A 22,719-nucleotide genomic window follows, 5' to 3' on the forward strand; every position below is an offset into this window, starting at 1 on the left:
TATTAATAGACATAACCTAGTGTTCTATAAATATATTGCCTGCACCATCCTTCCCCAACTCTTCCGAGTTATGTCAGTGTTATCATTTCAGCAAATCTACCATTTCCCCCAAAATACGGCTTTTAAGATTTGGAATAGTGACTACTCTACCTTTTCCTTAGCAACATCCATAGAATGGAATGACAACCACTTATTGTATTATGGTTGCTTAAAAACTTCCTGTGTTTTATTGTGTCCGCATATGACAGTAGGCTATGGTTTATGTTAACTATGGTTTGTTGCTTTAGCCATGAATTGTTTTTCAGACTAGGAAAAAATCTGCAACCTCCCCCCCCCCTCCATTTCTGGTTTGTTTCTCTCCCACCCATTTTGTCATCCTTCAGAGTAGTTTCATTTTCACTTTCAGGCTGTTCTTGCTGGGCACCTCTGTTTCAAGGTTGACAGAAGAGCAAAAAGGTCATGGATATGCCATGTTTCTGGGTTCCAACTAGGGATGTACAAAAGTGACTTACCTGTTCACGGATTATGTTTATGGTGGGGGGGAGGCGTTCCGTCCCTCCCCCCGGAATCCTCGACGGGAGGGAGGTGCTCCGTTCCTCCCCCCCCCGGAATCCTCGATGGCCGGCTGTGCTCTGCGACGGCTCCGCGGAGCAGCCAGCCAGGCCCAGGCCAGAGCCGTCCACAGCCGGATTTCCGGCCGCGGAGGGCTCTGGGTAAAAAAAAAATGTGTAAGCAAATGGCGACAGCTATGGCTGCCGCCATTTGCGTTCCTTATTTTTGGCCGTCTTAGTCTACGTAAATATTTATGTAGACTATGATGGCGAAAATAAAGGGGAACGCAAATAGCGTAGCGGGCGCTATTTGCATCCCTTTTTGATTCGCCGTCTTAGTCTACGTAAATATTTACGTAGACTAAGACACCAAAAATAAGGAACGCAAATGGCGGCGGCCATAGCTGCCGCCATTTGCGTTCGCACTTTTTTTTTTTTCCCAGCCATGATAGGCTATGTAAATCTTTACATAGCCTATCACGTCTTGAAAAACACACACACACACACACAACTCTGCAAATGGCGGCGGCGACAGCCGGTCAGAAGACCAGCCGCCGCCGCCCGGAAGATCCGCCCCAGGTAAGTCTCATCCCGGGGGGGATCCGCGGAGGGGCAGCAGGCCGTTCCGCCACAGATTTCGGGGGGCCGAATGCACTGGCATTCAGCCTCACCGAGATCCGTAGCGGAATTCTCTGCCATCCCTAGTTCCAACATCACAAAACATTGTTTAAACAAGCCAGACATCATAAGCCAACAACAAACCATGGTTTCTCTTTGTAGTGTGCAGCTGGTGAATAAACCATAGTTGTTTGTGGGTACTGGTTTGGATACAATAAGCCAGATTTTAACAAACCATACCATTGCTTAGAGTTATGTGTGAACCAGGCCATTGACTGGGTTCACACAACATGATATCCCACACTCAAAGCTGAGTATGGTCTGAGTGTGGGTTGTCACTGAACCATGGGTTGTTGTTGAAATGTGGCTTGTTGTGTTGTGTGAACCCAGCCGTGATAACAAACTATGTTTTATTAACCATGAACAACCCACAGTTCATATCCCAACAACAAGCCAGGGGTTCTCTTTCTGGGTTGTTCCTGATTAACGAACCATGGTTTGTTAGCATGGATGGGTTGAGACAGCACAACAACCCATGGTTCAGCAACAACCCACACTCAACCCATACTCAACCTTCAGTGTGGGTTATTGCATTGTGTGAACCCAGTCATTGTGAGAAAGCTAGAGGTAGGGATGTCAGAGAATTCCGCGACGAAGTCCCAGCCACCCCCACCCCATGAAAGGCGTGCAAAACGGAGCACTTACCTGCTCCCGTCCGCTCTGCTTTGCGAATGGCGGCCGTCCTGGCCACCATTCGCTTCCCCCTCTTCCTAGCTGTGATAGGCTACGTAAATACTTATGTAGCTTATCACGGCTAACGCAGGGACGCCATTTGCATCCCTGCGGAGGTCGTGATAGGCTACGTAAGTATTTACGTAGCCTATCACGGTGGGGGGGGAAACCCCAGCGTATGCAATTGGCGGTGGCTACCGCTATTTGCGTACGCTGGGGTTTTTCCCCCTGCCGTGATAGGCTACGTAAATATTTACCTAGCCTATCACGGCTCAATACAGGGACGCAAATGGTGGCGGCTACGACAGCCACCATTTGCGTCCCTGCAGGGCTGCCCAACGGCCGGATGTCCAGCTGCGGGTGGCCGGAGCCGGCCAGCGGCTCCACGGCATGGCCGTGGAGCGGAGCCGGCCAGGCAGGATTCCGGGGGGAGGGACAGAGTGCCTCCCCCCCCGTCGAGGATTCCGGGGGGAGGGACGGAGCGCCTCCCCCTCCACCGTGGATGCCCCTGTGCGGAGCCAGGTAAGGTATTCATACATCCCTAGGTAGAGGGGGAAAGAGTAATTTCCCACAAGAAGTCATTTAGAGTGAATTTGCTTATTCATTACCAAGTTGTTTTTTTCATCACCACAGTCTTATATACCTCCATTCTTGCACTTCAGGTTCAGCTTATTGTTGATTTGGCAATTAGTCTTTATGACATACTCTTGCACAGCGATTGACCGAAGCAGAATTATACTGAACGCATCTTCTCCCACCACAAAAGTTTGAACTAGATACATGACATGAAATCACATGTAATTTTCCCTTGGTGTTTTATTTTGTGTTCATTATTAATGTAGCCACCCTGGAGACTGGTGTGAAGGGAGAGGGAGCATCCTAAATTCCCTGTGCTGACTGTGCTGACTAAATTCCCTCTGCCCAGCTGCTTTGAACTCCATGAGGGAAAAATAATGGGTAGCCCTCTTTTTTCCCCAAACAGCTAAAAGTAGCATGGGATGGCGAAGAGATCTGACGGTGGGAACTGGAATAGAAGCAAGACTTACGATGCCTCTCCTCTCCCAGCTCTGTCTCGTATTCGAGACTGTAACCTAGATGGCTGCTTTGGTTAACAACAAAAATGCCATGGAAATTGGGCTCTACCAGGCGATGTGATAGTTTCAAGATTTCATATTTCAAAAATGGGCCATCAACCACTGAAATGGTGGCTGAGGCTCCAACTCTGGTGGGGCTGTGATTCTGTTCTGGGTTCCAGCCAGAACTCTACAGGAGCTTTCCAAGGTGCTGAACCCAATTTTGGCAGATGGAGTTCTTTTTTTGTTCTCAGCTATTCTACGGGCAGTTCCACGTCAAACCACAAGCCATCGCATCACCTGGTCGAGCCCAATTTGAATGTCTGCAAACCCACCTCCCCCATCTCATCTTAAGACTTTGACCATGTAGACATCGTGAGTTCAATGTCCCATCTGCCTCCCCATGCCCTTCCATCCCCACCTGCTTTTTGTAACACCTTCTCTGATCAGAAAAAAATATGTATTCAACCATTTAAAAAGTATTAGGAATGGTTTAAAACATCGCACACAATCCCAACACATTACAATCCTAACAAAATCAGCCCTAAGCCTTAGAACATCCCAGTGAGCTAAGCTGAGGGCTAACTACAGGTTATACAACTTATGGGTTATAGTGACAAACCATGTCTGAATAATATTGTTTTCTAAAATAGAAAGCAGTTTTAGGAAAGGAGAATTTTAACAAGAAACACTGTTTCGGAGGTGTATACAGTGTTTAATTTATTTCACAGCTCACTGTCATGGCCTGGAACCTGGAGGCTCAGTGTCATCCCAAATAGGAGCCTAAGCCCAGCAAGATACCCACTCCAGGGCGAACCCTCTGGAATCCCTGCTGCATCCCCTGAAACAAGGACTCAGCCCTCTCATCAACCTCAGCCTCCAGGAATGGCTCTCCCAAAGCCTCTTAGGCCCCTGAGCTGAGTAGAAGCTCAAGGCTAATAAATGAGCACAGGCCCCGTAAGGCTGCAGTCAGTGCCTAGTGGAAGATGGAGCTTCTGAGACCTGCACTAACCAGCCTGTTTAAGCCCTCAGTTGCTGCTAGTCCCTTGCTGAGACAGTAGCTCCTTGTTGGATGTAGAACTATTCCAGCCTAGTAGCTCCCGCAGGGTGCTGTCCAAAGTGCTAACAATCTCTGCCTTGCTACGCTCCTGTTTACCTGGCATAATTGTTGGCTGGCTTCCTGTCTCCAGAGCTTTCTCAAGGGCCCAGTTGACTGGCCACTTCCCCTGGGACCCAGTCCAAGCCAGGAAAGCCCACTATTATTATTCTCCAAAATACCCTCAGTGGCTTTTCCCCCTGTGGAGCTCCAAACATGTAATTATTTCCCCATGGCCACCCAGTCAGCTTCATAGCTGTCCTCTCTATGAGATCTGAACCTGAGTTTCCTGAATCCAAACCCACAATACTAGCAGCAGGGAAAGCTAACCTTGTAAGCTGTCCCTCACTGTCTTTTTAATATAGCACCAACTTGTCATCTACATGCTTTACAATAAAATACAGTGCAGCACAAAGCAAAGGCTGCTACACACAACCAATTAAGAAAATTTGTTTCTAGGTACAAGAGTGGTTGCAATCTGAAAAATACATATAGGAAAGTACAAGCACTGAGTGAACAGCTCAGAAAGAAAAAGAAAAAGCAATGTGCTGGGCCTACTGATTGCAAGCCCGCTGAACTAAATAAACAAAGAAATAAAGTGCAAGATGAGATATGCATGGTTTGCATTATATTGCTTCCCATAGCATGTTGATTGATAAAATGGTATCAGCTCTTACTCTAATACGTTACCTACAATCACTCACCCAGGGTTTCCTTGGCTCAGTTGATAAAGGAAAAGCACTATGAAAGGCAGCAAAAGATTTAAACATACAATGATAACAACACCTAAAACATTATGGGAGAATGATTAGACACACTTTTATCACGGACAACAAATGGTTCATTCATGGTTCCAACATGCAGTATTTCTTTTTACTGTTCGGCATTCCTTCCATGGCAGGTGTATATGACATGTTGCTGTATTCACCCAAGCAGATCTGAACCTTCCTGAAACAAACACTCATATGGACAATTGGAAAAAGTAAAAAGGGTGAAGCCAGATATTACTTTCATTATTTATATCCCACTTTATTTTTATTTTTTTTATTGTATTGCTATACCGCCCCATAGCCGAAGCTCTCTGGGCAGTTTACAAAAGTTAAAACGTTAAAATACAATATATAACGTTTAAAAACCATTTACATAAAAACAGATGGGTGATATATGCAACAACATATAACTAAAACAACTTTGAACTAGAAACATTTTTTTTAAAAAAAAACAAGAATAAAACACAGCTTAAAACAACACTGCTTAAAACAGTTTACAGAAGTCAGCAGACTGAACAGGAGCTCTAAAAAGGGAAGGAAGGCCTCCAGAATAATAGCATCTTTAATGCCTGCTTAAAAACCTTCAATGAGGTCAGCAGGTGCATTTCAACTGGCACGTCGTTCCACACTTTAACCCACATACAAGGCAACTTTCAAACTGTAAAGTAAAATACACACAAAAAACCCTTTTTAAAATAATGAACACAATTTCAGACAGTGGTAGACTAGGAGTGAGAATACAAACACTGACATATTATTCCTTGAAGGCATTTAAAAATGCACTCCACTTCTTTCTGAAGATTAAAAAGGAGTATTGACAGCCTTCTTAGGAATTCAGTCCAGAGTGCTGGGAATCAAGCCTTGCTCCTTCCCACAGGTGATCTTATCTCCCTCATAGGAGTGGGTGAGAACATTTTTGGGTTAGCATTTTTATGCAAATTGGCACCTCCCAGAACCGAACACAATTTATGGCAGGAAATCCATGCATTTCCAAGTTTGCAATGATTTTGAAGGAGGAGGAGGAGGAGGAGGGGGGGGAGCTTTCAAAAACATGCACGCATTTGAAAAATAAGCATAGAAAAATGAGCATAGAAAAATGCAGACATTTCAAAAATGTGCAAAACATGCTTTAGTCAATGGATAGATGCATACAGAAATATGTACATTTGAAAAATGCACACAAAATTATGTACAAGTGTCTGTGCAGGGAGGAAAATGCTCACAATCTGATGTGGACATGAGTCAGAATGATGAGCTTGGAAGTGGAATAACCTGAACCTTGGTGAGACTGAGATTCACAGATTCACCCTTCCCTACTCTCCCACAGAGCAGACAGAGAATAGGGCCTTCCTCCCTGAATTCAACATGTGTGCAGAGGAGACTCGTATCAAGAGAAGTGTTCCCTAAATTCTATGGTTGGTATGAATTGCTGAGGACAAATATGGCTGTCAGTAATCCCTATGGTCACACATGAGCACTGTTCATAGCCTCTGTCAATATGGCCAGCCATAGCACTGTTTATATTTATTTATTTATTTATTTATTTATTTCATTTATATCCCGCCTTTTTTTCTCCAAGGAACTCGAATTATATTGTTCACCTATGATGTTTTCTTCCTGAATATGCACCTGTGAGGGTTGGGGCCACTCATATGTTCAGGAATATGCACTGCCTGAACTTGCTTTCTCATGTTCATAATCAGCAAAAACTGGGACCATAACATAAGCTATGTTGGTGGGGGCACTGATCATGATCCTGGACAGAGTACAATGTGTCTCTATGTGTAAAGCGCAGATACACATCCAACATCTCTCCATCTATGCATGTGCTCGCTCTCTCTCTCTCTCGCACACATGCACACACACACATGCGTGTGCAAACTTCTCTCAATATACAGGCAAGGTATCACTCATATACTATGCCCATCATCATAATGTGCATTTCAATAGAATAGAATAAAATAGACCCTTTCACAATAAGCTTTATGCTGCATAGGAATGTGCAGATCAGCAAAAACTTGAGCAAGTCAAAGTTTTCCAAATTCCATCTTGAAGCTGACTCGAGCCCATATCAGATTGCGATGTTAGTTTTTTTTTCTTTTCCCATGAAAATCTGTCCATATTTTTGTGTGTATCTTTCCACATGTATGCATCAGTTGTGCACATCTTTGAAATGTATAAATTCTTCTCCAATTGAATAAAGCTCATCTTTCAAAAGTACACTTTTTCATGTACAGTTTTCAAATGTATAACTGCTGTTGAACATAAGGTTTTTGGTCTACAAATCACATTGCAAGCTTGGGATGTATTTATGTATTATTTTATTTTATTGTACTTATTACATTTCTATACTGTCCAATAGCCAAAGCTCTCTGGGCAGTTCACAACAATTATAAAGATAAAATACAACTTGGTAAAATACAATATAAATGTTCAAAACAGTTATATACAATAAAAAATAAAAACCAAAATAAAACCTAGCTGCAATGCAAAGATTTAAAATACAGTAACAGATTTAAAACAACAGAAATTGAAAGACTAAAATGACTGTTTTTCACTTGGCACTGAAAAGAATGCAATGTATGTAGGCACCAGGTGAGCCACTCTGGGAAGCTCATTCCACAGCCAAGGTGCCACGACAGAAAATCTCTCCTTCTTAGTAGTAGGGATGTACGAATCCTTTACCTGGCTCCGTTCAGGGGCATCCGCAGTGGGGGGGAGGTGATCCGTCCCTCCCCCCGGAATCCTCCCCAGCTGGCTCTGCTCCACAGCGAATCCGCGGAGCCGCTGGCTGGGGCTGCCCACAGCCGGACCTCCATCCACATGCTGGCTGGAGCCGCAGCTGGACCTCCATCCACTGGCGTGCTGCGGCTGCAAATGGCGGCTGCTGTAGCAGCCACCATTTGCGTCCCTGCATTGCTGTGATAGGTTACGTATATATTTACGTAGCCTATCGCGGCAAAGAGCATGAATGCAAATGGCGGCCGCTGTGCCATTTGCGTCGCTGCTGTTTTCATGACAGGCTACGTAAAAATATACGTAATCTATCACGGCTAACGCAGGGATGCAAATGGCATAGTGGATGCCATTTGCATCCCTGCTCTTTGCCGTGATAGGCTACGTAAATACTTACATAGCCTATCACAGCTAATGTAGTGAGGGAAATAGCGGCCGTAGACCAGGGCCGCCATTTGCACCTGCAGATGAGGGCAGCAGATGGCTGACAAAAGGTAGGGTCTGTCCCAGGGAAGTTTCGTGGGCGGGGGGATTGCTCCATTCTGCCACGGACTCCGGGGGTCCGTGGCAGAATTCTCTAACATCCCTACTTAGTAGCCACCCACCTCACTTCCTTTAGCAGGGGCTCCAGGAAAAGGACCACTGAGGATGATCTTAGAGTCTGGGCAGGTATACATGGGAAGAGACAAATTTAGGGATGGACGAAAGGGACTTACCTTGTCCCGCAGCTTGCTTCGCGGTGGGGGGGAGGCACTTCGGTTCTCCCCCCGAAGTTCAGGTGAGGGGGGGAGGCGCCCCGCCTCGCCCGGCCAAAATTCAGGCCGGGGGGGGCGCCCCATCCCTCGCCGGCGAAATTCAGGTCGGGTAGGCGTGCCCCATCTCCCCGGCCGTGAAAAAACAAACAAACACACACACCCGTGATAGGCTACTAGGGATGTACGAAAGTCACTTACCTTTTCACAGCTTGGCTTCGCGGTGGGGGGGAGGCGCTTCGCTTCTCCCCCCGAAGTTCAGGCAAGGGCGGGGAGGCGTCCCGCCTCGCCTGGCCGAAATTCAGGCCGGGGGGGGAGGCGCCCCACCTTGCCCGGCCAAAATTCAGGCCAGGGAGAAGCGCCCCATCTCCCCGGCCGCGAAACAAAAAGTGGGAAAAAAAAAAAAACCCCGTGATAGGCTACGTTAATCATTACGTAGCCTATCACAGCTAGATTTCCAAAGTCAGCCGTGATACGCTACGTTAATCGTCACGTAGCCTATCATGGGTGACTTTGGGGGGAAAAAAACCCATGTACGCAAATGGCGGCGGCCCATGGGCGCCGCCATTTGCGTTCCTTATTTTGGCACGTCTAGTCTATGTAAAGATTTACGTAGACTACGGCGAAAATAAGGGCAACGCAAATAGCGTTCCCTTATTTTTGCCGTAGTCTACGTAAATCTTTACGTAGACTAGACATGCCAAAATAAGGAACACAAGTGGCAGTGCCCATGGGGCGCCGCCATTTGCGTACATGCTTTTTTTTTTTTCCCCAAAGTCACCCGTGATACGCTACGTGACGATTTATGCAGCCTATCACGGCTGACTTTGGAAATCTAGCCGTGATATGCTATGTAAATCATCACGTAGCCTATCACGGGTGTGTTTTTTTTTTCCTGTACTTTTTTATTTTGTAATGACGGTGGCAGCAGCCGGTCGGGAGACTGGCCGCCGCCCCCACCGAAACGCCGCCGAAACGCCGCCAAAATGCCACCGGGACCCGCCGCCGAGAGGGACATTCGCCGAAGGTAAGTCCCATCCCGTGGGGGGCAGGGGGCCGGCGGAGAATTTCCCCAACACTTTCGGGGGGGGGCGAATGCGTCGGCACTCGGCCTCCCGAAGATTCGTGGAGAAATTCTCCGCCATCCCTAGCAGACAATCCTTCAAGTAACCTGGCCCCAAGCCATTTAGGGCTTTGAATGTTAATACCAGCACTCAGAGTTGGGCCTGGAAATGGACTGGTGTAATATGATTACACTGGCCAGTCCCCATTATCAATCTCACTGCCCTATTTTGTACCAGCTGAAGTTTCTGGACCGTTTTTAAAGATAGCACCACATATAATGCATTGCAGTAACCCAAACAAGAGGTTACCAGAGCATGGATAACTGTAGCTAGGCTAACTCTAGATAAGGATGTAGCTGACAAAACATTCCATGCCACCAAGTCCAGCTGTGCTTCAAGTGACAATGCCAGATTCAAGAGCCTGCCCCCCCCTGCCCGCAAACTATGGACCTGATCCTTTAGGGGAACTGCAACCTCCTCCAGAACAGGTTGAACATCACTTACATGGGCAGACAAATCACCCACTAACAGTATCTCCATCTTGTCTGGACTGAGTCTGTTTACTGGCCCTCATACAGTCCATTATGATGCCCAGGCACTGATTCAGAACAACCACTGTCACACCTGGATTTGATGAGAAGGAGAGAGGGAGCTGAGTGTCATCCACACATTGATTACACCTCATACTACACCTCTGGTGCAGATGTTGAACAGCATGGGGGATAGATGAGAGCCCTGTAGAACCCTATGGCATAGCTGGCAAGGCAAAGCGCAATAATCCCCCAGCACCACCATCTAAAATTGGCCATCCAGGTAGGAGTGGAACCACTACAATGCAGTGCTTCCAATTCCCAACCCAGACAATCTATTCAGAAGGATACCATGGCTGACGGTATTTAAAGCCACTGAGAGATTCAAGAGAATCAACAGGGTTGCACTCCCCCTGTCCCTCTCTCAATAAAGGTCATTCCACAGGATGACCAAGGCAGTTTCCATTCCAAAACCAGGCCTGAAGCTGAAATGGGTTTAGATAATCAGTTTTATTAAGGGTGTCTGGAGCTGACTGACAACCACCCACTCAATCACCTTGTCCAGGAAGGGGATGTTAGCTACTGGTCTATAGGTGTTAACATCATCCTGGTCCAGGTTAGGCTCTTTCAGGAGTGGCCTAATTACTGCCTCCTTTAAAGAGGTTGGCACCACTCCCTCTCTCAAGGAGGAATTTACAACCTCCTGGACCCAGCGAGATGTCATCTCCCTATTAGATGTAATAAGCCATGAAGGGCAAGGGTCAAGCACACAGGTGGTCAACCAGACTTGGCCAAGACCTTGTCTGTATCCTCAGGCCTCAACAACTGAAACTCATCCAATAAAACTGGACCACACAGTGCTCAGGTCACATTTGCTAATGGAACTGCATTAATTGTGCTGTCTGATTCATGATGGATTTGAGTGATTGTAACTTCAAAATGTTGTGCAAACCTGTCACAGCATTAGGATTCCACCATCTCTCTCCCAGGCCCAGGTTGCAGCAGGCCATGAAGCACTCAGAAAAGCTCCACTGGATGACACTGAGAAGATCCAAAGGTAGTCGAAAATAATTCCCTTTTGGGGAGGAAATATATGGACTTTGACCGCAGATTGTGTCTGAGTTCAGCCCGAAAGGAGCAATTGGGGTATATCCTTATCAAAAACAAACTGAAGCAAATTTTTCATGCATCCCTAATGATGCACTGTACTTGTATTCATACTTCAAGCAACCATGCTAGTGTCTCCAAGTGAGCTTCAACTGTTCCTTTCATTTTTCTAGAACTTTACACTGAATTCAAAAATAATTTTCTGTGCATCTAAACCAAGGAGGCAAAAAATAAAAATCCAACCCAAAATAAACTGATTATGAGACACTATGTGAACATAATGGGTTGTATGCAACTGCTATCTGTCTGCTGATGGAAGAGTCTAATCCAGCAGAGGTTCCCACTGGAGGAAGGGAGAGGTGAATTTTGGCAAGTTCCCCTCCCCCTGCAGTCTCCACACCAGCTCCTTCCCAAGGATACCCCAACCTTCCAGAATGGAGGAGGGAGGGGCAATGGTTCACCATCCCACCTTTCCTCCAATGGGCATGTCTCCTGGATCAAAGACCCTTCTATCAGTGGAGGGGCACCAGATGTATACAGTCAAATATCTATGTGACCAATCCCATTCCTTTTCGCATCCTTGTTAGGATGTGTGTGTGTGTGTGTGTGTGTGTGTATAGCCCACCACCCCACAGGCAGCATTGAGTCCATATTTATTTATGTATTTAAGCTGTTATGTCAAGTGCCCTTCAAATAAATTATTTCACTAGCCATTTCAAGCTAGATTTTAAAAATTTTGTGCATCAGATGAGCACCTGAAAATAGCAAAAGGAGCATGAAAATCAATTGCAATGCATGGGTGGAAAGCTACAGACAGGCTACTTTAAAAAGCAGGCATTTTTTAGTGCTACAGACATGATATATTTGCAAGGAGAGCAGGGCTAAGATGAGCTTCTCGGTCGTTCCAGTATCATTGTCAATGGAAAATAGCATTGTTTGTTTTCTGAACAAATACAGGCAAACTCAATGGTGAGAGTATTAATTAATGATAACACGTATCTATTCAGATCACGGCAAAGGGAGAAATTATGGTTTTCATTTATGTCTGTTAAAAATGGTGCTATACATTTGAATGAGAATGGACCCCTACAAGGATCAAATGTTAACATAAAACGGTAATTCTGTAAAAAATAATAATCCAATTTGGACCTCACAGCAGTTTCTAAGTGCCTTTTTAGTAACACAGTTGTAGTACCAGTTCTTACAGACTAGAAGTAGAATTAAAGTCACTTTAATATTCCACATTTTTATACTGACCTCTCAATTCTTTTTAAAAGGCAATAATAATCCAATGGCCTTTCCAAATTTTTTCTTTCTTTCTTTTCAACAGGTGTGAACATGCAGTGGTTACCCATTTGCCATGTACAATCTAATCAGGGGTCCCCAACTTTTTCTGGGCCCATGGGTACATTTGGGACTTTGAGACACGGCTGTGGGCACCACCACAACATGCCTTATCAGTGGATCTCTGCTTTGGCATATACCTGTCATGTCTACAGATCTTAGGCTACATCTTATTCAGCAAAAACCATTTGTTTCATGTCTATTAGACATCACAAAGTCTCTTTAATAAGGGATCGTCTAATTTGGCTAATTGCTGGTGGTGAAACAGAGCTAATGCTTCTTTTAGATGTATGCTTTGGCAGTCTTCAGTGGTTGCTTCTTTTTGGGTTAAGGTTATTACACAGATAAATTTTGTACTGGAACAGTCTTTAATATTCACTGATGTACATGCTCTTTTAAATTATTTAACTGCTTCATGGAAATTAACAAATGGATTTTCCACTCCCTTTTGACAGCTAAAAGACTTATATTGCAAGACTGGAAAGATAAACGCTCACAGATAATGCAATGGATTGAGGACTTCACAACACTATCAATGTTTGAAGGGATGGCATATAGACACCACCTTCAAATGTGGAGACTTATTTGGATATTTGGTCTACTTTTGTTGAAGCCTATGTATAATTGTATGCATTTCATATGTATTCATTGCTATGGATATATACAAATCCATGTATGGTACATATACATACATACATACATATAGGATTTTTAATAAAATAATGTTTTGCTGGTACACATGGGCACCACTTTGGGGACCCCTTCACAGCACTAGTGGAGGAACCCATTGGTACCACAGTGGGGAACCCTGATATAAATTATGTTTCCCCTAGAGATGTGAGAACCCACCCCAACTCAGGTTCTCTGGGAGCCTGCTGAAGCGCCGCCCCCACTCGCCCCCCTGACCCGCGGTCAAGACGCCCACGAGCTCAGCAAGTTCCCCGGATTCACCGTGATCATTATACCTCTAATATTGCACATATTAAGCTTTCCTGCCCCCAAACTGCACATATTTAAATATGCATATTTTTTAGACTTCCTTTTTTTATGCAGAAAACAAAGGCAGGAAAATGTTGAGCGCTCACGGGACGGGATCGCAGTGAGTCTGGGACAGCACGAATGGGCATGACTGGGAGGCAAGCGAGGACCATGTCTTGGCGGACACAGTCCAGGGGTCATGGGCGGAGGGGGCCCGATGGACCCAGTCAGGCGCCCACGACATTCCTAGTTTCCCCTGACACTCTGTCCATTGCAGAGAAATAATCTTTTCCCTATTACTCAGTTCTGAGTTCTGTGTGGACAGAATCATCATGGTACCAAACTGACCCAGTGTATTGTGAGTGTCCATTATAAGCTAATACATTCTAAGTTTAATACAAGCATTTTTTTCCCACTCTTATGGAAATAAAGCCCCCAAAGTTTGTATTAGCTGCTCCAAAGAGGGAACAATCTCTCTCTTTCTGGCATCCGGGACCAATACTAATAACTCCCCCTCAGCCATTCAGTCGGCCATTCACCTACCCCTTCTCTTACACTGTCTGCCAGGAAGCTGAGACTAGGGATGTCAGAGAAATCTGCCACGGACCCCAATGAGGCCAGATTCTATTGAATCCGGCCTCTGGAGTCCATGGTGGAAAGGATCCCATACCTCCGCCTCCCTGCAGAATCCTACCCAGCCGGATCCTCACCACTGCCACTGCTGTGCCGTATCACTGGCTGAGGCAGACTCTGGATGCAAATGGCATCCACTATGCCATTTGAACCATAAAGCTCTTAGATTAAGCCATTTATGGCAGCATTTTTAGCTTAATCTAAGAGCTTTATGGCCACAAATGGCGTCTGTGGTTTTTCATGCAATAGGGTAGCAGACACCATTTGCGGCCGTAAAGCCCTTAGTTTAAGCTAATTTAAGCCATTTACAGCTGCATTTAGCTTAATCTAAGAGCTTTATGACCACAAATGGCGTAGTGGACGCCATTTGCGTCCAGAGTCAGCCTCAACCAGTGATACAGCATGCCAATGGCAGCCGTATCGCTGGTGCTCCAGAGCTGGCCGGCAGCTCCGCGGAATCGCCATGGAGCAGAGCCAGCCGGCGAGGATTCCAGGAGGAGGGACACTTTCCCTCAAGGGTGGATTCCCCAGCAGAGAAGCAGGTAGGGAATCCGCCCATCCCTAGCTGAGACTCTGTTTCCTGACTCCTAACACAGCAGAGCAGAGGAAGCTGTCCCAGCTGGCCTATGGGCTATACAAGCAAGGGAGCTCCCAGACAGAGAGCGGTCAGAGCGAGCAAACAGGGAGAGCAAACAGGAGTTCGGGAGGAGAGGTCAGTGTTAGGTCCCTAACATTTTTTTTTTTGTTCAGTACTAGTTCACATCTACTGAACACTGGTTAGGCCTCATCTGGACTACTTTGTCCAGTTGTGGGCACCGTATTTTAAGAAGGATGCAGACAAACTGGGAAAATTTCAGAGAAGGGCAAAGAAGATGATCAGGGGACTGGAAACCAAGACCTCTGAGGAGAGACTGAAGAAACTGGGCATGTTTAGCCTTGAGAAGAGAAGAGTGAGGGGAGATATGATAGCACTCTTCAAGTACTGGAAAGGTTGTCACAGAGAAGAAGGCCAGGTTCTCCTCTCAATCATCCCAGAGTGCAAGACATGGAATAATGGGCTCAAGTTACAGGAAGCCAGATTCCGGCCGATCATCAGGAAATCTGAACAAAACAGCAATGGAACCAATTACCTATGGAGGTAGCAGGCTCTCCCACACTGGAGGGATTCAAGATGAAGCTGGACAGCAACCTGTCAGGGATGCTTTGACTTGGATCCCTGCACTGAGCAGGGAGTTGGACTCGATGTTCTTATAGGCCCCTTCGAACCTTGCTGTTCTATGATTTTATTTTCTTCTACACACTTATAATTGACATCCATGGAGATCATGAATGAACTCAGCCTTTCTGATACCCCTTTTTGTCTCCTGGTTGTGGCAAGAGCACTGAATGACAGCGTAGGGAAGGAATCTGAGTTTTGGAAAGGAGAACAGAAACAGGACAGTATCCAATGCTGCCTGCGTACCACCAGGACCCACCATTAGTGCAACAGGAAGCTAGCGTTTTCTAAAGCAGCCAGAAATGAGCCAAAATGGGTCATTTCAGGAACAGAACAGAGCTAGCAGAAGGGAGCTCTGCTGACCTGTCCTGTTCTGGAAACAAGCATTTCGGCTCATTTCCAGGGTTGCTCTAGGAAGTGCCAGCTTCCTATTGTGCCAGTGGAGGGTCCTGCTGGTGCAATAGCAGCATTGGATACTGTTCATGGTGCTTAGAAGAACAGCATCCAAACAACACAAATGTATTCATGGTAAGTAAAAAATATTGCCAAAAGCAGGAAGTGTTTTTCTATACTCATGAAACTGAAAAGGGTAAATAGTTTTAGGTCAGCCCTGCTTTCAAGCTGCTACTGTCATAGAGTATGACTGTAATGTGTATTGTTGATAAGAATTAATTGTATTGCATAGGAATATGATTCATTATAATTTGTGTGTACTTACTGTAAGTACAAACTGATTAGTTCAATATATAGTATAAACTAGCTTTTTGCACAAAAGGTTATATTTTAAGACCTCAGTTGAGGAAGCTTGCCATTGGTGGGTTGGTTAGTTTTTGGAAGTGAAAAGCTCTTTATCTTGTGAGGAGATGGACCTTTGCAAGGGTGCTTCTCAAGTTAGCGATAAGCCTGGCTGAAATTATGGAGCTATGACTGAGTCTGAAGCTCCTGGTTAAGTCAAGCTACACTGACTTATGTTTAAGATAAGGAACTGGAGCTAATGTTGGACAGAATGTTATAAATAGTAAGATCTTGGCTTGTTGAGCAGAGTGATCCTGGGAGAACGAGAAGCCTACCAAACATGATTACCTAAGCCCTGCCAATCATGCTTCTCAGACAGATAAGTATAAGATCTCAGTGATGACTGCTTTGATGGTTGAGAGAAATATAACTTTAATTTTAATAAGAACTATTTCTATTATGCTTCTAATCATCCTACTTGCATCGTATATAGTAATGTGTTTTGCTTGTTTTATCATTGCAAAGTGTTGTTATTCTCTAATTTGTTGTTGTTCAGTCGTTCAGTCGTGTCCGACTCTTCGTGACCCCATGGACCATAGCATGCCAGGCCTTCCTGTCCTCCGCTCTCTCCCAGAGCACGCTCAAGTCCTTATTCATTGCATCGGTGATGCTATCTAGCCATCTCATCCTCTGCCGTCCCCTTCTCCTTTTGCCTTCAGTCTTTCCCAGCATCAGGGTCTTTTCCAGGGAGTTTTCTCTTCGCATTAGGTGGCCAAAATATTGGAGCTTCAGCTTCATTATCTGTCCTTCCAATGAGCACTCAGGGTTGATTTCCTTTAGGATGGACTGATTTGACCTCCTTGCAGTCCAGGGGACTCGTAAGAGTCTTCTCCAGCACCACAGTTCGAAAGCATCAATTCTTCGGCGCTCAGCCTTCCTTATAGTCCAGCTCTCACAGCCATACATTACTACTGGGAAAACCATAGCTTTGATTAGACGGACCTTTGTCGGCAAGGTGATGTCTCTGCTTCTTACTATGCTGTCTAGGTTGGCCATAGCTTTCCTCCCAAGGAGCAAGCGTCTTTTAATTTCATGGCTACAGTCACCGTCTGCGGTGATCTTGGAGCCCAAGAAAGTAAAATCTGTCACTGCTTCCATTTCTTCCCCTTCTATATGCCAGGAAGTGATGGGGCCAGATGCCATGATCTTAGTTTTTTTAATGTTGAGTTTCAAACCAGCTTTTGCACTCTCCTCTTTCACCCTCAACAAGAGGCTCTTTAGATCCTCTTCGCTTTCTGCCATTAGGGTGGTATCGTCTGCATATCGGAGGTTATTGATAATTCTCCCAGCAATCTTAATTCCGACCTCTGATTCATCCAACCCGGCATTTCTCATGATGTACTCTGCATATAAGTTAAATAAGCAGGGTGACAATATGCAGCCTTGTCGTACTCCTTTCCCAATTTTGAACCACTCAGTTGTTCCATGTCTGGTTCTTACTGTTGCTTCTTGACCCTCGTACAGGTTTCTCAGGAGACAGGTAAGGTGGTCTGGTACTCCCATCACTTTAAGAATTTGCCACAGTTTGTTGTGATCCACACAATCAAAGGCTTTAGCGTAGTCAATGAAGCAGAAATAGACGTTTTTCTGGAATTCTCTTGCTTTCTCCATGATGCAGCGAATGTTGGCGATTTGATCTCTAGTTCCTCTGCCTCTTCTAAACCCCGCTTGTACTTCCGGTAGTTCTCGGTTCGCATACTGCTGAAGCCTAAATATATATTTTGTGGTACTGCTTTGTGTAGTTTGGCATGAGAGGTACTTCAGGGACCATAACCCATAAACTAATTCTTGAAGCCCTAGACTCTCAGCTGGGATGTATAAATCTGTTTGCTGAGTAGGGCCTATACATAAAGCTGCTGTTTTCTGTCTTGTTCAAGTGAGTCACAGACAACCCTGTTCAGGTAAAGGGGAAATAAGGTAGCTGGATGGAGCGGGAACGTTTTAGGTGTCTCAGTTATCATGAACATTGCCACTAGGAAGCTCTGACTGTATTTAGACTGATGTATCATGTTGCACATTATATCCTCCACTACATTTCAAGATACAGTCAGGTCACATCACATGTAGGAGCTAAGGACTGGGTAACTGCCCAGTTTTGTTCTGTCTATATGCTTATGTATGGGTGATATGTACAGTACAAAGTTGTCATATTTTAAACTGCTAAGTGCAGGATATTTAACTTGGAATTTTTTTTACAATAAACATCTACTATTGGGCCAAAGTTTCGAAAGGCTGAAAGTTTGGCCTGCATTTTAGTGGGGGGGCAGGGTGTCACTGGTAAGAAAGGGAGTGAAACTGTTTTCCCTCTTTTCTATTTTCATGGATTGGGGCATGATTTTCAGGCACATTTTGAGGGAAAATGGCCTCCATCAATGTGCTCAACAATTTGTTTTGTAGCAAATGCTGCATTTTGGGAAATTTAAGATGGTGGCCTCCAGCCTGACAAAGCTTTGAAGAGCTCCAGTAAGTTCATCTACCTCCCACCCCCCCCCTAAAAATTACTGAATACCCCATCCCCATTTTGCAGAGAATGAAACCATGAAATTGGGGACAGGGCATTTTGCTGAATCTATGTATGATGACAAGGTGAGAACAAAACCCCTGCTATTAAACACACTATCTCAAAGCATGTAAGGAGAACAAGGAAAGTGAGTGCCAGGTTGCTATAAGAGAGTGAAGAGTTAATTTGGAAACATTCTGCTTGCTGTATGCATCTTCATTTTGTACACTGTAATGTGAACTGCCCTCCGTAATGGCCTTACATGTACTCTTAATTACAGGAAGACATTGCCACTGGTAGAAAAAGACAAGAATCAAGTTTCTCTGCTTTTAAGTAAAATGAGAACTCTCTGCTGTGCCCAATCAACAGAATATTCTTGTGTTTTCTCTTTCCACACTTGAAGGCACATATCACAAGTGCTATGTCAATGAAAAATGACACTCAGCTGGAAGCTGGTGGGGGGCAGGCTGCCATCTGAAGCACAAATTCAATTACTGGTTTTCATGAATACATGCCTTCAATTTGCAAGGTGCTTTATAATACCGAGGCTAATCCACTGGCAACTTGTGTTGCACAAGCCCAATAGTAAAGGGTTTTGCAAAGGAACATCTCATATACTTGTGCTCATACACAACTCTCATTCACTTCCATGGGATTTGCACAGGACAGAATCCTTGGAGAGTTGTGCCTTTTACCGTTTCCTTCCTAACAGCAATCCTGTGAAGTAGGTCACCATTATTCTTATATGGCAGATAAGAAACTGAAACTGAGACAGATTGACCCAAAGACTGCTGTGTGATTTTAGACTGCTGTGAGTGCTAGAATCTGTGGAGGAATCACAAATCCAGGGTTTCCTGTGTGGATTCATTTTATTTTGGCGTCAGGCCTAGTTATGGGATGGAAGCAGCCTGGATGACCTACACTAGGAACTAGACAGGGGGAGTTCATCCCTGTTCATTTTGCTGTACCTCTCTGCAGCTTTCAATATTATTATGTTGGTTCGCTAGGGAATTCCTGTTCCACAACGTGTCTGTCGTTGTGTCCCACAGCATTCCATTCTGTCCCCAATGATCTTTAGCATCTACATGAAACCATGGAAAATATAATCTGGGGATTCAGAGTGTGGTGCTATCAAACTGCTGATGAGTGCCAACTCTTGTCTTTCTTTTCTAGGGATGTACAGATTCCCCACCGTCCGTTCCAGTGGGGAATCCATGGGGGGGAGGCAATCTGTTCCTCCCCTCCGGAATCCTCCGGAGTGGCTCCACTTTGTGAGGATTCCGGGGGGGGGGGGAGCCCAGCTTGGGGGCCACTTACTTTGCCACCTGCCAGCCAGAGCTGTTCCCCTCCCTGCCAATCGCCATTTCTTAAAAAAAAAAAAAAAAGGCGACTGGCAGGATGTGCCCATAGACTTATATGCAAATAAAGACATGAATCTTGCGTATAAGTCTATGTGTCCATAGGCTTATATGCAAGATTCACGGCTCTATTTTGTGTATAAGCCCATGGGCACATCCTGCGATCGCCATTTATTTATTTATTTATTTATTTATTTTAAAGAAATGGCGATCAGCAGGAAGGAGGCAAACAGCTCTGGCTGGCAAGAAGCAGCTGAGTGCCGTTCCGCCTCCAATCCTCCTGGAGCAGAGGTAAGTGGTGCTGATCCACCATGGATTCCTGAGGCCAGATTCAAAAGAATCCGGCCTCATTTGAATCTGCAGCGGATTTCTCCAACATCCCTATTCTTTTGCAGTGCATTGCATGGGAGCTGTTCAAGTGCTGAATTGATGCCTGGAGTCAGTAATTCACTTGGGATGAATGAAATGAAATTTGATCTAAACAGTGCAAAAAGTGCTCTTGGTCAGTAGAACCACCAGTCTTGCAATACTATGTCAACCTGCCTTGGATGGTCTGGCACTCATAATGGAAACTCTGGTTTGCAGTTTAGGGGTACAAATGGATATGGCTTTGCTCCTGGATGGTTAGGTAGTGGCCAGGGCCAGGAGTGCTTTTGCCCAGCTTAATCTGGTATGGCAGCTGCACTCATTGCTACAGGAGAAAATTTAGCCATGGTGACACAAACATACACATACTGAAATTGAGCAACATGACATTCACCATGAGGTGCTGGTTAAAATGACTTCCCCATCGTAAGAGATTTTCCTCTCCCATGTCGTTGTTTGGACCTAATTACCAGTAGGGATGCTGGTGAAGCTCACAATGTCCAGACCCAAATATGACCTTCAGTACCTCATAACACCTTGAATAACAGGCAAGCACTGCATCCCCCTGAATTCTTCTCCATTTCAGATTTAAACTTGCTATGGAGAATTCCCAGCTTAATCTCCCTTCCAGCCCTAACTACCTCAACCTCCATGACAGTGTTGTGCAGCCAGGTCTCTCCTGGCCATGGGAAATATTTGCAGCCAGGGTTCATGCGGGCTTCAAAGACTTTCCAATCAATGATAAATGTAAAACAGACCCATCCAGATCTCTCTTAGCTACATGAAGATGCCAACCTCAGGCGGGGATTGGGGAGGTTTGCAATCCCACAATCCCTAGTTAAACGTTCTTAGCATCACCAGAAGAAATCCAAGTGGGGCTACCCCTGGCCATGCAAAGCTGTCAAAGTCAGCCAGAGATCAGGGGTGGGAGGCTGCAAACCTCTCAGTGTACCTGGCTGGGTTTGACAGCTAGTCACAAAAACTGCTGAACATCTGGGAGGTTTAAAAGCAATCACTGGCTGTCAAATGTAGGGTGGGAGATTGAATTTGGATTACTCAAGAAATGAGAAAAGCCATTCCCTATATCTTGGGATTTGGCTTTGTTTACTTCTAAGCCAGTCCAATTAAATATTAAATAATAGATGTGAGCCATGGGTAGCTTGCCCATCTCTATTCACCGCACATGTGGAATAGCCTTTCCTAATCTGGGATGCTCCAGATTATTTGTACTCCAACAGCCCAAGCCAACATGGCCAATGGTCAAGAATGCTGGGAGTTGTAGTCCAGAACATCTAAGGGCTACCAAGTTATGGAAGGCTGATTTAGAGCTATCACTCTGTGAATCTCCAAATTCCCATTCCCATTGTCCCTTGTAGTCATGGGGATGGGTGGGGGAGACACATTCAGGAGAGCCACTTATACTCAAGGCCCTAATCTCAATGGTAAATAGAAATAAACCATTTTTGGTGGCACCCTCATGACAAATAAAATGTGTGTTCTGACCCTAATTTTATCTAAAAGGAACGTTCAGGAGAGCCACTTATACTCCACTATTATATTTCATTTATTCTGACCACAATATTGATGTGAACAAAATGCAAATTAACTAAAATGCCCAAATCCAAAATTCTAATTCTCTTTACACAAAACTAAAATCAGAAATGCCTTCACTGTGTTTGTTTGTTTGTTTATTTATTTATTTATTTGCAAATAAACTGCTTTGAGAAGCTGTAATTAAATATTATTAATTAAATAAATGAGGCAGAGATGTTCACACTGTTTGGGTCCCCCTTTGGGTACTGATCTATGGGGTGGGAGGAGGAGAATCCAAGCTCCCTATATATGTGGGAGATATATCACTATCAGACTGCAATTAATCTCACAAGAATTTGGCATCTAGAAAATCTGAAATCTTTTGCAAGCATTCATTTTCGCCATGGGATCATTAGACTTATTCTACAAAAGCAACAGTTCTACCTGCCTAAGGCTGTAAGCAAGCAAAGTCTAATACAAATCAAATGTGATCCTTCCTCTAGTTGCTAGTAGTGAAGTTATGCATATTGCAGTGCATATTTCCTACCACTGTCAAAACATTGTCCCATACAATCTCCATACATTAAACACAGTTGCTTTCTTCTCTGGCCAAAATGAACCTAAACGTTTACAAGTTTGGGTCCAGCCTGTCTGAAAAGTTGCAGAAGAGAAATCATTACTTTAAAATATCAGATTCCAGGATACATCCATAATGCATCTTGCTTCCCTGCCTCAAAGTTTAAGATACATGTCAGAGGTTGCCATTAAAGTCAGAGATGGAAGACATTAAAAGAAAACTCCACATAATTCTGAATTCTGCCAGGCGGTTTTCTTGCTGGGCTGTGATTACACTTCTAGTACGACAAAATCTAACCATCTTTCACTTGCGAGTATAAAGCCCCTGTTTGAAAAGTTTACAGATCAGTCATGTAAGCTCACTGTGAGCTGAAGCTTGGTTTATGAATTC

General features: G+C 44.8%; 1 protein-coding gene and 1 long non-coding RNA gene across 19 annotated transcripts in view; one reads left to right on the top strand and one right to left on the bottom strand.

The window, feature by feature from the left end:
- LOC146360253 (uncharacterized) overlaps positions 1-15,095 on the top strand; it is a 39,418-nt gene extending 24,323 nt beyond the window's left edge. The window contains exon 2 of the long non-coding RNA XR_014786983.1: positions 12,829-15,095. This is a non-coding gene — a long non-coding RNA (uncharacterized LOC146360253). The remainder of the gene's footprint in view (positions 1-12,828) is intronic.
- NRXN1 (neurexin 1) overlaps positions 1-22,719 on the bottom strand; it is a 1,598,206-nt gene that overhangs the window by 1,550,698 nt on the left and 24,789 nt on the right. The window lies entirely within an intron of this gene.

Source organism: Heloderma suspectum, chromosome 1 (genome assembly GCF_057233095.1).
Source record: "Heloderma suspectum isolate Gila_16-S chromosome 1, 16-S_ref, whole genome shotgun sequence".
In the NCBI taxonomy this organism is placed as follows: domain Eukaryota; kingdom Metazoa; phylum Chordata; class Lepidosauria; order Squamata; family Helodermatidae; genus Heloderma; species Heloderma suspectum.